The 12,050-nt window shown below is 40.1% G+C and overlaps 1 long non-coding RNA gene across 2 annotated transcripts; it reads left to right on the top strand.

The window, feature by feature from the left end:
• The first annotated feature begins 7,396 nt into the window (after positions 1-7,396).
• LOC134419077 (uncharacterized) lies at positions 7,397-9,649 on the top strand. 2 transcript variants are annotated; one of them, XR_010027971.1, is made up of 3 exons: positions 7,397-7,814; positions 8,291-8,945; positions 9,471-9,649. It is a non-coding gene; the product is annotated as an uncharacterized LOC134419077 (long non-coding RNA). The 2 variants fall into 2 exon arrangements; XR_010027970.1 differs by lacking the exon at positions 8,291-8,945.
• Positions 9,650-12,050: the final 2,401 nt, after the last annotated feature.

Consider the following 12,050-nt stretch of genomic DNA (forward strand, 5'->3'; position numbering starts at 1 on the left):
GGCCCTGTAAAAAGGAATTCAGGGCACCTGTGTGAGGCTCCAGCTCCTCTGCTCTGACTGCCTACATCTGCCAGCTGATCCAGCACTCCCACATGCTGAAACAGAGCACTGCTTAGAGCTCATCAGTGCAAAACATTTTTGAAAATCATCTGAAGAGTCAGCAGGTTTGGCTTTGCCAGAGCAAACTTTTGACACCAAGACATTTTTACAAGTAGGAGCCATGAGAGGCTCCCACTGTCACATCCACATGACTGTTCTCTCTTCCCACTCCTTGAAGCCAGTGTGGCTCCATCCAGGTTTCCTGTCAGGGATGGTTCTTGGCTTGTGCAACCTCCTGGTGATGCTGGGCAGCTGTGCTGACAGTTAAGTACTATGTCGTCCTGTAGGTACCTGTAGTTTTGGGAATTTATCCTGGAAGACAGAAATGTTTTTTCCAGGTCTAGGACCTTTTCAGTCTTGAGTGAGTTGAACCCACCAAGTCTGATTTTCCCAAGGAATGAGCAAATGGTAGCATGCCCAAGGCTACAGCTACTCTCCATCCCTCTTGTTGCAGCTAGGTTATTGTTCAGACAGGAAAGACAGAAGCAAGAAAAATATAAAACCAGACCTAAACTCCCTTTATCTTGTTGCTGAAGATCCTCTTTTGAAATGACAAGCCTAAAAGTCTTGGGATTCAAACTCTGTTTCCATTTATATGTATGCAGTTTACCCAGTTTTGCAGTGCAAACTGTGAATACTGTGTCTATCTCATGAGTGAGTTACTGAGAGCTGAAAGGAGGGAGATGTGAACCTCATCCCAAGGTATTCTCTACACTACTGCTTAGAGCAGTCTTCTGGAAGAGCTCACTCCACATGCAGGATAAGAGTGCTAATGTCAGCTGGGAGTACTAAATGGAATTTGGGCTAAATTCAGAGCTACTCATGGATGTTAGGTGTGGGAATGGCCTCTCTGGGGATGAACTTAGGCATTTCTTTCTCAATTACAACTTTAAGAGTTCAGTTTGGGATACTTTTAAGTATCTGGGGGGGTGGGCTCTATATAGAAAATTTTGAAGTCCAATATGGAGACTTAGCTCTTCCATGGATATTAGGTGATCTGGATAGCTCTCTTGGATTTTAGACACTGTGCAGACTGGAGCTGTTACAAAACTAGCAGGAAGACCAAGGAGCAGAAATAGGCTCTTATAACTGAAACATGTTTTTTGCCCTCTCATCTTCAAGACATGCACATTTGGAAAAGTAAAGAAGGCAGATTCCCTGCTTACAATCACCTAATTTTAAACAAGGGAGTAAATTTGTGTAGGTTGGATTCAACTCCTTAAGATATTTGATACATTTTTTGTATGTCTGTGTAGTTTTCCTTCTGTGAATGAAATTATCCATCTATATGATACTATAGTCCATGTTCCTTGTTTCATAGATTCACCACCAACTGCCTGGTAATGTGTCAGTGAAAGTGAAGCATTCAGCTGCAACTTCTTTTCTAATGTAGCAGTGAAAGTGAGGTATTCAGCTGCAATTTCTTTTCAGCAAACTCCTTAACTGACTTTTCTAGACAGTCACTGCTTGTCATTATTTGTGACAAGGGAGTTTTGAAAACTGTTCCGTGAGCTGTGGTAGAAAGTACTTCCAATGTACATGAAAAGTATCTCCTCATTTGTTTCACAAAGAAAATCCTAGCAATAGCTCAGCTGAAATTTAATAACTGCCTGGTTTTACTGCTGCTGTTGGTCTCATCCAAAGTCAATGGTAAGTGCTTACATTTTTCTGTGATTGGTCTCAAATTTGGAGTGTGTGATTGTTTGCATTAACTATTCTGCTTTGTACAGAATTATGTACAGTTATCATACAGTTATCATACAGATGATAACAAGATGATAACAAGATTTAGTAATTCTTTTTTTTTTAACTATAGATGCAGAGAACATTTTAATTGCTTACCACCACATTTCAGGTGTTCACTCGAGTCATGTCTCACTGGGGGCAGGCAGGTTTTGAGTTTATGCAGTTGTATGTTAAATCAACATTCTTCTTTGCTTGTGATTTAGGGAGATTTTTCTTTTAATTCCGTAGTGATTAGATTCTCCAGTGCACTGCTCTTATTTTTCATGGTGGTGGATTTTGTAATGCCAGCTGAGATTATATTCCTTTGGCTCACCTGTCATTTGCATACACATAAGGCACTGAAGGTGCCTGTTATTTTCAGCTAGCAAATAATCTTGTTCCCACTTAACTTGAAATACATTGTTCTCTGTATCCTAATTTTGGCTTTTACAGTCACTTGCTTAATTGCATTTGGATTACTCTGCACCGTGTTTTAATACATTATATTTAAAATCTGCAAGATAAAACATCACCATAAATAGATGCATAGATATGGTCACAATGGAAACATTATGGCAGCTGGAGAGGTTGACATGATTTACCACCTGTCAGGAGTATGTCATCCTTGGCACAGTGTGGTGCTGCTCTGCTGGTAAAGGCTCTGTCTTTCCACTGGCCCTACCAGGCTCTCAGGCTACCCAGGGCTGAATAGAGGGGTTCTACCAAAACATTTCTGCACTCACTGGAATGGTGGCAGAACACTCCACAGACAGGGTCACTGCAGCAGCAGCAGCCCATTCTTAGAAGGTGTAAAGATTTATGAAGGCTCATGCTCCTGCTTCCTCCACTTTTGTAACCCTTGAGCTGCTGGACAAATATGTCAGTGTTTCCTTGCAAAGCAATAGCAAATCACTCCTTCATGTGGGAGCTGTAGGAGAATAGAATATAGGTAAATAAAGGTAGTAGAGCAAGTAATCTTGTCCCCTAAAGAGTTGCAGCTGGGTTAATTATTAAAGATTAGGAGCAGGCCTGACTTTAACAGGCCACAGCTGTAGCCAATAAGAAGAGTGTTATAAAAGAGTGGATTGGTTGGCTGAGGGGAACTGGAGTCAGTGGGTGCTGTGAGGACAAGGAAGAGTCAGTGCCTGAAGGAGCTGCCTACAAGAAACATCAAAGAAGGTAGGTATGAAACTCCAGCAATATGGAACCCTTGCAATGTAATGACAATAGAACTCTTGTGCTATGATGACAACAGGGAGCAGCAACTTCTGCTGAGATTTATGCACCTCCTGAGTTAGTAATTTCCTTTCATCTCCAGCTCAAGATTGTACAAGATGGTAATGGTGATATGACAGGAATTGTCTCATTTGGCTGGAACAGCACCCATGGTAGTGTATGATGGTTGCAGGCAGTATCAGTTGCTGTTTGCAGTGGCTGACTGTCTTGGTAAGAAGTTAATGTAATGCCAATGAAAAAAAATAAGTTTCATAATTTATCTTTTTGGGAAGGTTTTATAAAACATAACTGTGAATGCTCCTTTCATCTTGCATTAGGACTGTTTCTTTCACATTCAGTCCCTTTTCCATGTCATGGGATGATCAAAAGAGACATTTGTACAACTACAATGTGAGGTCCTTCACAAGAAGGACCTTCATAAGCCACCACAGAATATTTCCATTTATAAGACATTGGAAAACCTGCTTCTGAAGACTAAGCATTAGTTAAAATATTTAAGTTGCATTAAGCAATGTGGTGTACATTTGGTTCTGTCAGATCAGAATCCACCCTGTAAAATCCTATACCTGGAAGGTGTCTGTGGAAGGACCATATGAGCTCTGCCATATTTTGACAGGATATAGCATATATAGAATATTCTAATAATCTCCCACCTTCATCATGCTGGCAACTTAGTTAAGGACTTCTAGAAAGCAGAGAATAACATTGATACAGCCAATTTGCAGTTCAGACAGATGTCAGGTAAGGTGCTACACAGAGATGAATCTACCTTTACTTGGTTAATGTACACAAAGTCCTTATTTCCCTAGAAAGAAGAAAATACTGGTGTTGCAAAGTTTGTTGCAGAGGTGCATAAAAGTGAAAGCAGAAATCCATAAATATACGTGCATATGCTACTATATATTCATGTCTATAAATTACATGAGTTTTTCAGCAAGGAGTGGTGAATGGTACATCTCTGCATTTCTCAGTATAAGTGTACATCATTTCCATGCATGTTTCAAGAGATAAACTGAATTCTTGAGGGTGAATGATAAGGGAGTGGGGGTTGTGGAGGACTGAGATAACGCCAGGAGTCACTTGCAGGGTATGGAAAGGGTGGAGCTACCAAACTTACTATGTCAGACTTCACACATTTGAATATTTAAGTGGTCTCAGTGTTATTTAATATATTTTCAAGTGTCTCATGATCTCATAAATTTCTTTTGGTGTTTTCCAATCACGGGGAAACAATGGCTTACCATGGAAAATGTTCTTTCAGGAATGCATGTTATTAATCTGCCCCTTTAAGCACTGAAGTGTAGGCAGAGCCTTAACTGTGTGCTGAAGTCTTGATTTCACTGGGATTTAATCACAGGTTAAAGTGGTTTCCTGAGTTAGAGCCAGAAAGATAGTCTACAACTGAAGAAGAAAACCTGTTTAGCTCCTAGACTGCTCTTGTCATCCATATGTGCGTGTTTGCAAATCCATTTTCATACAAATCTGGGCAGAATTAGAGTTTGGTAAGAGAAGGGAGTACATCAGAGCCTGCCTCTGAATTTGAGCTGAGAAGTCATTGAATTTGGAGAATTGCTTCAAACCCATCTCTTGCAAATATGATTTGGAATGCCCAGAAGATGCTGGGATGATACCCAAAATATTATTAGCAAAACAAAAGCTATTAGCATGTATCACTGTGTGCATTCTGGCAAACAGCTCAACAAAAATTCATATTGATAAAGCCAGTGGGGTCTGGGTCACCAGTGTTCAGGATCATTCCTTTAAATATTGGCAAAATTTACCAGGAATTGTGTAATGAACCATTTTCATACCAATAGAGTTTCTATATTGCAGAAAATAATGTATTGTTATAATGCATAGATTTGATGGCTTATAAAGAGAATTTCTTGCACTTACCAAAACCACAGAAAATAAAAAAGTAAAGGAGTGGTCCACTATGAAATAGATTCAATAATTTGACAAAGAATGTATTAAAATGTATGCCTTAGATTATTTTCTGTGCTGTATCAACAAAAAAACAACAGAAATATTTCAAATGTAAAATGTGTAATCAATGTGCATAAATTTAGCTAGTATATACAAAATAGAGACAACGATAAAAAAATAGAGACAATTTCAGTTAAGCACAGGGGATCTGGACAAGCTCAAGAAGTGGGCACATGGCTATCTCATGAGGTTCAACATGGTCAAGTGCAAGGTCCTGCACCTGCTTTGCCTGGTGTCATTACAGGCTGGGGGATGAGTGAATTGAGAGAAACCCTGTGCAGAAGAACTTGGGTGTGCTGGTGGGTGAAAATTTGGACATGAGCTGGCAGTGTGTGCTTGGAGCTCAGGAAGTATCCTGGGCTGCATCCAGAGCAGTGTGGGTGACAAGTCAAGGGAGCTGATTCTGCCCCTGTGCTCTCCCCTCTGGTGAGACTCCCCCCTGAGTACTGCATCCTGCTTGGGATCCTCTGCAGAAAAAAGCCATGGACCTGTTGGTTTGAAATGAAAGGAAGGGAGATTCAGACTAGCTGTAAGTGAGAAATTTGTTATGATTAGGGTGGTGAAACACTGAAACAGGTTGCTCAGTGAGGCAGTGGATGCTGGATGGGGCTCTGGGTAATCTGGTCTAATGTAAGATATCCCTGCTCATTGCAAAAGGGTTGGGCTAGACGAGCTTTAAGGGTCCCTTCCAACCCAAAATAGTCTATGATTCCATGACTGTGTATCATTTCTCATCCTGAAAATATTTTGACACATAAATAGTTTCATTTCCATATTTTAGAGTTTATGTAAAAGATGTGCCACATTACAGGTAATTATGCAAATCAAAACTTTGTTGTCCATGTAATTGTAGTGAGTTTACTAGTAAGATACAGCAAGGAACAAAGGGCTCCAAATCCTTGCTTATTTTGTTGGATCCCATATTTGTGTGCTATTTTATCTTTTCTAAGTTTCAGTATATTTTTCTCAGGAGCCACCCTGTGCCTATGCATTCAGTTCACTACTTTCATGTGATATATCTGCTTATAGTGTCAGAAACAAGGTTACTCAGTGATTCAACCTAATGGAATTACTGGTAGTGTTTGGATCAATTTCTCTATAAATACATAGCGAGGGGAATCTTCAAAAGATTGCTGAACCAGTTTATTGTCTCCATTTTGATACTCATTATCATAAGTAGGAACAAAATGTTTTATTGAAATATTCTGTATGAAAGTTTGCATTTTATTTAAGAGGAAAATGAAAAAACACATTCGATAATTTGAAACTTTCATCTTTACTTGAAATCTGAATTCAGATTTAGATCCAAAATTAGTAAATTATCTACTAAGCAAAACTGAAGTTTCTGTCTGCAGTGGTGACTCTTGCACAAGAAAAGAAGGTGTAGAAGTGAGTAAAAATTCCACCCAACTAATATAGAGCAGTTGTTTGCCATTGCTACTTCTCAAATTGCTTTGCAAATTGACTTTCTCTCATTTTTTAAAGAAGACTGTGGCTCAGAGAGCGAAGGTGGTTTACCAAAGGTTTACAGCAGGCCAGAGTCAGGGGCCCAAGCAGAAGCCCATTCTCTGCTGCCTGGTTCTGCCATCTGTCCACCAGCACCATGGTGCTCATCAGTGATCACTGGGAAAAAGAAATCTTCAGAGAGTATTAGCCAGCTTTTGCCATAGCACAGGCCTTTTCTTATTCATGTATAGGTGTTACTTTATCTGACTGGAAGAGTGAAAATGGAAGAAAAAATTGAAGGAAAATCCCTTCCATTTTCAAGACGAGAAACTAGAACATCATAGTAAAATGTATGCTGCCAGAAACATTTATTCTTCTGTGATCTTCTACTGTTTTCTTAAATGAGCAGCCTTACTCCATCCAGCCCTAGTGATTCCCTCTTCATTCCTATGCAAAGAATCAGTTTAGACTGATTCAAGTGCTTCCACAGGCAGCCACCAAATGAATACACTGCATTTCCCTGAGTTTGCAAATGCTGGTTAGGTCACAAGTTGCTCAGACAAAAAGGTTCTATCGTAAACACTGGTTATTTTCACTTCTCCTCCTTCTCACATGAAAGAGGAGTGAGATTCATCCACTGACATTTATTTGTGAAATAGTGAGTCTTGTCTCTTCATACATCATACACCAAATTAACTATGTTAGCTACGTGAATTTTTTCATCCCATTTAATTATACTGTTTAAAATGATGTATGCTTATACTGGTATGAAGGTGTTTCACACTGACACTGGTTTTACTTCTGCTAGGAAAAAGAAGCTATTCTTACCCAGCTCCTAAACTGGAGATGTACAGCTTTAAGTGCACTAATGTAGTTAGGTCAGCACAACTCCCTATTGTAAACAAGGTCTCTATTGCACAGCTAAGGCCAGATTACTCGGGTTTGCACAAGGTCTGCCTGCAGAATGTGCACAACCAGTGTAACTAGTTGTGTTTTAATAAATACTAATAACACGTGTCTAATTGCGCCAGTCCATCTCGACATTTCCTGCCTGCCTCTCAGCATGACTAAGCGCTTCTCTCTCACCACCGAGCCAATTGCTGCCTGCACACTGTGATTAGGGGCAGACCTGTATCATTTTCACAATTATACTATATGTCATTTCATACTTGTGGACTGCCAACAAGAGAGCACTGTCCATCCAGAGGAAAAATACTGCCTGCAATCGCTTTCAAGGGCTGAGAGAGGCAAATGTTTACTCACAGGCACAGCTTTTCTGACCATGAATAGTCCCCGTGCTTTCAAAGGGATTAAGCCTGGTAGTAAGTATTTGCAGAATCAATGCCTTGATCAGCATGCTCAAATGGTTAATTTTGCTCTTTGCAAACATGTTTGTAGGATGCTAAAGCAGTCTTATGATGGTGCACATGCAGGTTAGGTCCTGGTTTGGAATTGCATTTTAATTTTTAAAAAGCTTTGGCAAGCAAACCCCCTCTGTCACATTTACTCCAAAGTGTGTTTTGTGATGAATGTAGTGATCAGAATGTCACACAGACAAGTACTTCAGTAGAAACCTACAAATAATCAGATGTGCAAGTAATCAAATTACAATGTTACAAAAACTCATTAAATAATGGGATCTAGAAACTATGTGTTAGATTTGTTACTGGAATGAGCAGGTACCATTCATGGAAATTGTAGGATAATTGAAAAAATTGTAGAATATGTGGATTTTAGGGAAAGAAAATTTACATTAATATCTTTTCTGCCTTCTTTTCCATCTCCTCTTAACATGCAGCCAGCTACTAACTCTCTGTTTTTGCTCTGTGGTCTTGCTGTCATCTTTTCCTGTCTACACCCTTTCCATAACTCAGTGCAGCACTAGATCCAAGAAATCAGTTTTGCCTGCTGCTATGAATTCTGTACTGTTTTTGAGTGCTTCTCTCAGCCAAAAATCAGTTCTTCAACTTTGGCTGTTCTTGTTTCATCCTACGATTAATCCTTCATAGGTCACTAGGGAGTTTAGCCACAGAGGAACTCACTTTCTCTCTTGTAAGAGGAAATGCCCTTGAAGGTGCCTTGAACCATTTCCAAGGAGCTTTGGGAAGATAAATAGCATGTCTGTGCTGTCCACATTGATCAGCTGCAAACTTTGCACCTTCTTATCTTCCCTTGTCCACAAAGTCTGCCTGTCACTGTGCACATGCAAATGCAGCCTCAATAGGTGGCTCTGTAATAGAGAAATTCAGATGTACGTGATAGCTGCACCATAGCTCAGCTTCACCTCTTTGCAAGCATGGTTGATGCCCCTCCACTCCAAAAAGTTGTAGAGACCCCCACACTGAAGATGCACTTGGTGTTCAGCACCTGAACTATGAACACATTTCTATATTTTGTGAGTGTGATTAAAAGCATCATAGGGAAATGGATTTGCTGAAGATTTTGCAAAGGAGGTAAGTTATCCTACAGTTGTGCATTGCATGAACTTAATGATGTCTTTGTTCCATGAGCTGTAATAATTAAAATCTAATCCATAGTAGAATCGATAGATGGTGCCATTATTTTCACTAATGTAAGCTCATAAGTAGGAGTATAGGGAGAAGCTGTAAGTATATGTGATGAGGTTAATGAAGCCTTTGATAATATTTCACCTAGTATTTTTATAGTTGTGGTATACATTTAGGTACTGATAAACATCATTTAATGTTATTGAATTAAAATTAATAATCTGAAAATAAAAACTGCTTAACAACAGCAGTTCAGTGTAAAAATATTTTAAGAAGGGAAAAAGAGAAAAGAGCACATATACCTATACAACATATAGGTAAGCAATGTCATACTGCTGCACAAAAATAAACATCCTATGAGGATGTCATAGAAGAAATGTTGTATGTAAATAAAACCAAATAATCCTTCCACAGTACTTAGCTTTCTGAATGTTTAAACTTCAAAATTTATCATGTACTTGTTTTTTGCAGATCAATGAGAGCAGGAGTCCAAGGACAAGCAACAAGACTGATTGATTCCCTTCCTTGACAGCTCAGGACCAGAACCACTAAGGGAGTAGGATATTGTTGACCTGAGTACCACTGAAAGCATTTGCACTCACAAAAAAAAATTATCTCTGTTTAATAAAGCAACACATGACTTGCATAAACTGGGGCTCAAAATTTAAGATTGTCAAATGTTAGAATATTCTGAATTGAAAGGATCCCACACAAGGATCATCCAGTTCAACTCCTGGCCCTCCACAGCACTATCCCCAAGAGTTACCCCATGTGCCTGAGAGTGTTGTCCAGAAGCTTCTTGAGCTCTGTCAGATTTGATGTTGTGACCACTTCCCTGGGAAGCTGTCCCAGCGCCCAACCACCCTCTGAATGATGAACCTTTAACTAATATCCAACCTAAACCTCCTCTGATACAATTTCAGGCCATTGCCTAGGGTCACTGTCACCACAGAGAAGAGATCAATGTCTGCCCTTCCTCTTCCCCTCACAAGGAAGCTGTAACTGCAGTGAGGCCTCCCCTCAGTCTCCTTTTCCTTCCCCAGGCTGACCAGATCAAGTGACCTTAGCCACTGCTCACAGAGCTTCCCCTCAAGGCCCTTCACCATCTTTGTTGCCCTCCTTTGGACATTCTCTAATATTTTCATGTCTTCCTTTTACTGTGACACCCAAAACTGCCCCCAGGACTTGAGGAGAGGCCACCCTAGAGCAGAGAAGAGCTGGAGAATTCCCTTCCTGACCTGGCTGGCAATGCTGGGCCTGATGTCCCCAGGACAGGGATGTCCTTCCTGGCTGCCAGGGCACTGCTGATTCACATTCAACTTCTGGCTGACCAGGAACCCCAGGTCCCTTTCCTTGGCACTGCTTTCCAGCATCTCATTCCCCAGGCTGTCTGTATATCCAGAGTTAACCCCCTCCCAGGTGAAGATCTAGAACTTTTCCTTGTTCCAGTCATATGGTTGGTGACTTCTCAGTCCTCTCATTTCTCAAGGTCACTCTGCAGGCCTCTCTGCCTTCAAGGGAGCCAACAGCTCTTCCCAATTTAGTGTCATCTGCAAACTACTTAGTCCACTAGGGGTATATAAGGGTCTGCATAACAAAAACAACTTAAAAGGAGATTATTTGGGCAATACCGAAAGAGTAAGGCATGTCCCTCCTGAGCCAGACTGTCACAAGCAGCAGCATGCAATAGAAGACTAGCCTAGGTGCCCACAGTCTGAGTTCAAATCCTTCTGCTCTTGATCTGCTCAGCAGAGTGAAGAGGTCAGTGTTTCTCTTTGTTTCCCTTCCCACTGAAGTTCTTGGTTTCTCCTTTCTGGGAAAGGTGTTTTGACCTTTTGCCACCTTTGACTTTTATCTCTTTGGAGCCAGACCATCTCTCCCATAAAGTTTAGCAGAATGTGTCTCTGGGTCTTTATGCGAGACTTTAGACACTGCCGCAATTCTAATTTGGCAGGAAGGAAATTAATTTCTTTCTTAGGCAGGGAAATGATCCCAAATACATGGTAACATCTGAAACTTGAATTTCAACAAATGGTTGTTTGCTTCTGTGGCATCTACTTCAGGATGCCATTGACTTCACAGGACTGGAGCTGTGCATGTGCTGCAGACAGCTTTCCTTTGGCTGAAGATGCAGAAAGCTAGAGTGGCATTAACAGCTGCCTGAGGCACAGGTTACAGTGAAGTATATCATGTTCATATCATCGTTACATACCTTGGATTCCACTGGAAGCCTGAAGTCTGGGAGTGAGGAGAACTCTTTGGACCATAAATATATTAGCTCAGCGTGATGAACTATGTGAATTTGTCCTTCAGTTAAGGGTAAAGAAGAAAGCACTTTTATTTTCCACAGTCATATTCTTGAGACTGCTATAGTGTAAATCAAGGCAGGTATTTTTTCTCTTTTCTCAAGTCCCAGAAAACTTGGAGACATTTCTGTCTGTAACATATATTACTGAAATTCTCAATAGATGTATATATCTGAGGCAAAGTTAAATGTAAATCTTCATTCACAATCAAACTTAAATAATAATTTGTAAGCGTGCTTATAGCTATGCCTGCAATAATAGTTCTTTATTATTCAATATGCAGTTTGTAGAGTATTGGCAATTTTTTTAAAAGGGGGAATAGAAGAAAAAATTGTAGAAACAAGTAAGAGATAATTATTAGAAACCCAGGGAAAAGAGAATTTTGGCTTTTGTGATGCTTGGACACCATGGAGAGGAAATGGAACAAAGACACAGAGGATCAAAAATGAGGGAAGAAAAATGCATGATCCTTTTATGAGCAAAGGACTTGGCAGCAAAAGAAATGTTTCACCTTCCCTAATACTGAATTTTTCAAATGGCCAAAATGAGCATAAGGAGAAAAATAAAGGCAGAGGTACAAATCCATCTGACTGAGAATGGATCCAAGAGATTCTTCTGTTGCTGTTGTTGAAGTTCAATACATAGTTGGAAGATACAGATTTTTAAAAATAATGCATATTTTAAAGTAATTGTATCCACAACTACCAGAAGCAAGTCCAGCATAAGTAGAAATGCTTCACTGCTT

This window comes from Melospiza melodia, chromosome 5 (assembly GCF_035770615.1).
Source record: "Melospiza melodia melodia isolate bMelMel2 chromosome 5, bMelMel2.pri, whole genome shotgun sequence".
Taxonomy (NCBI): Eukaryota; Metazoa; Chordata; class Aves; order Passeriformes; family Passerellidae; genus Melospiza; species Melospiza melodia.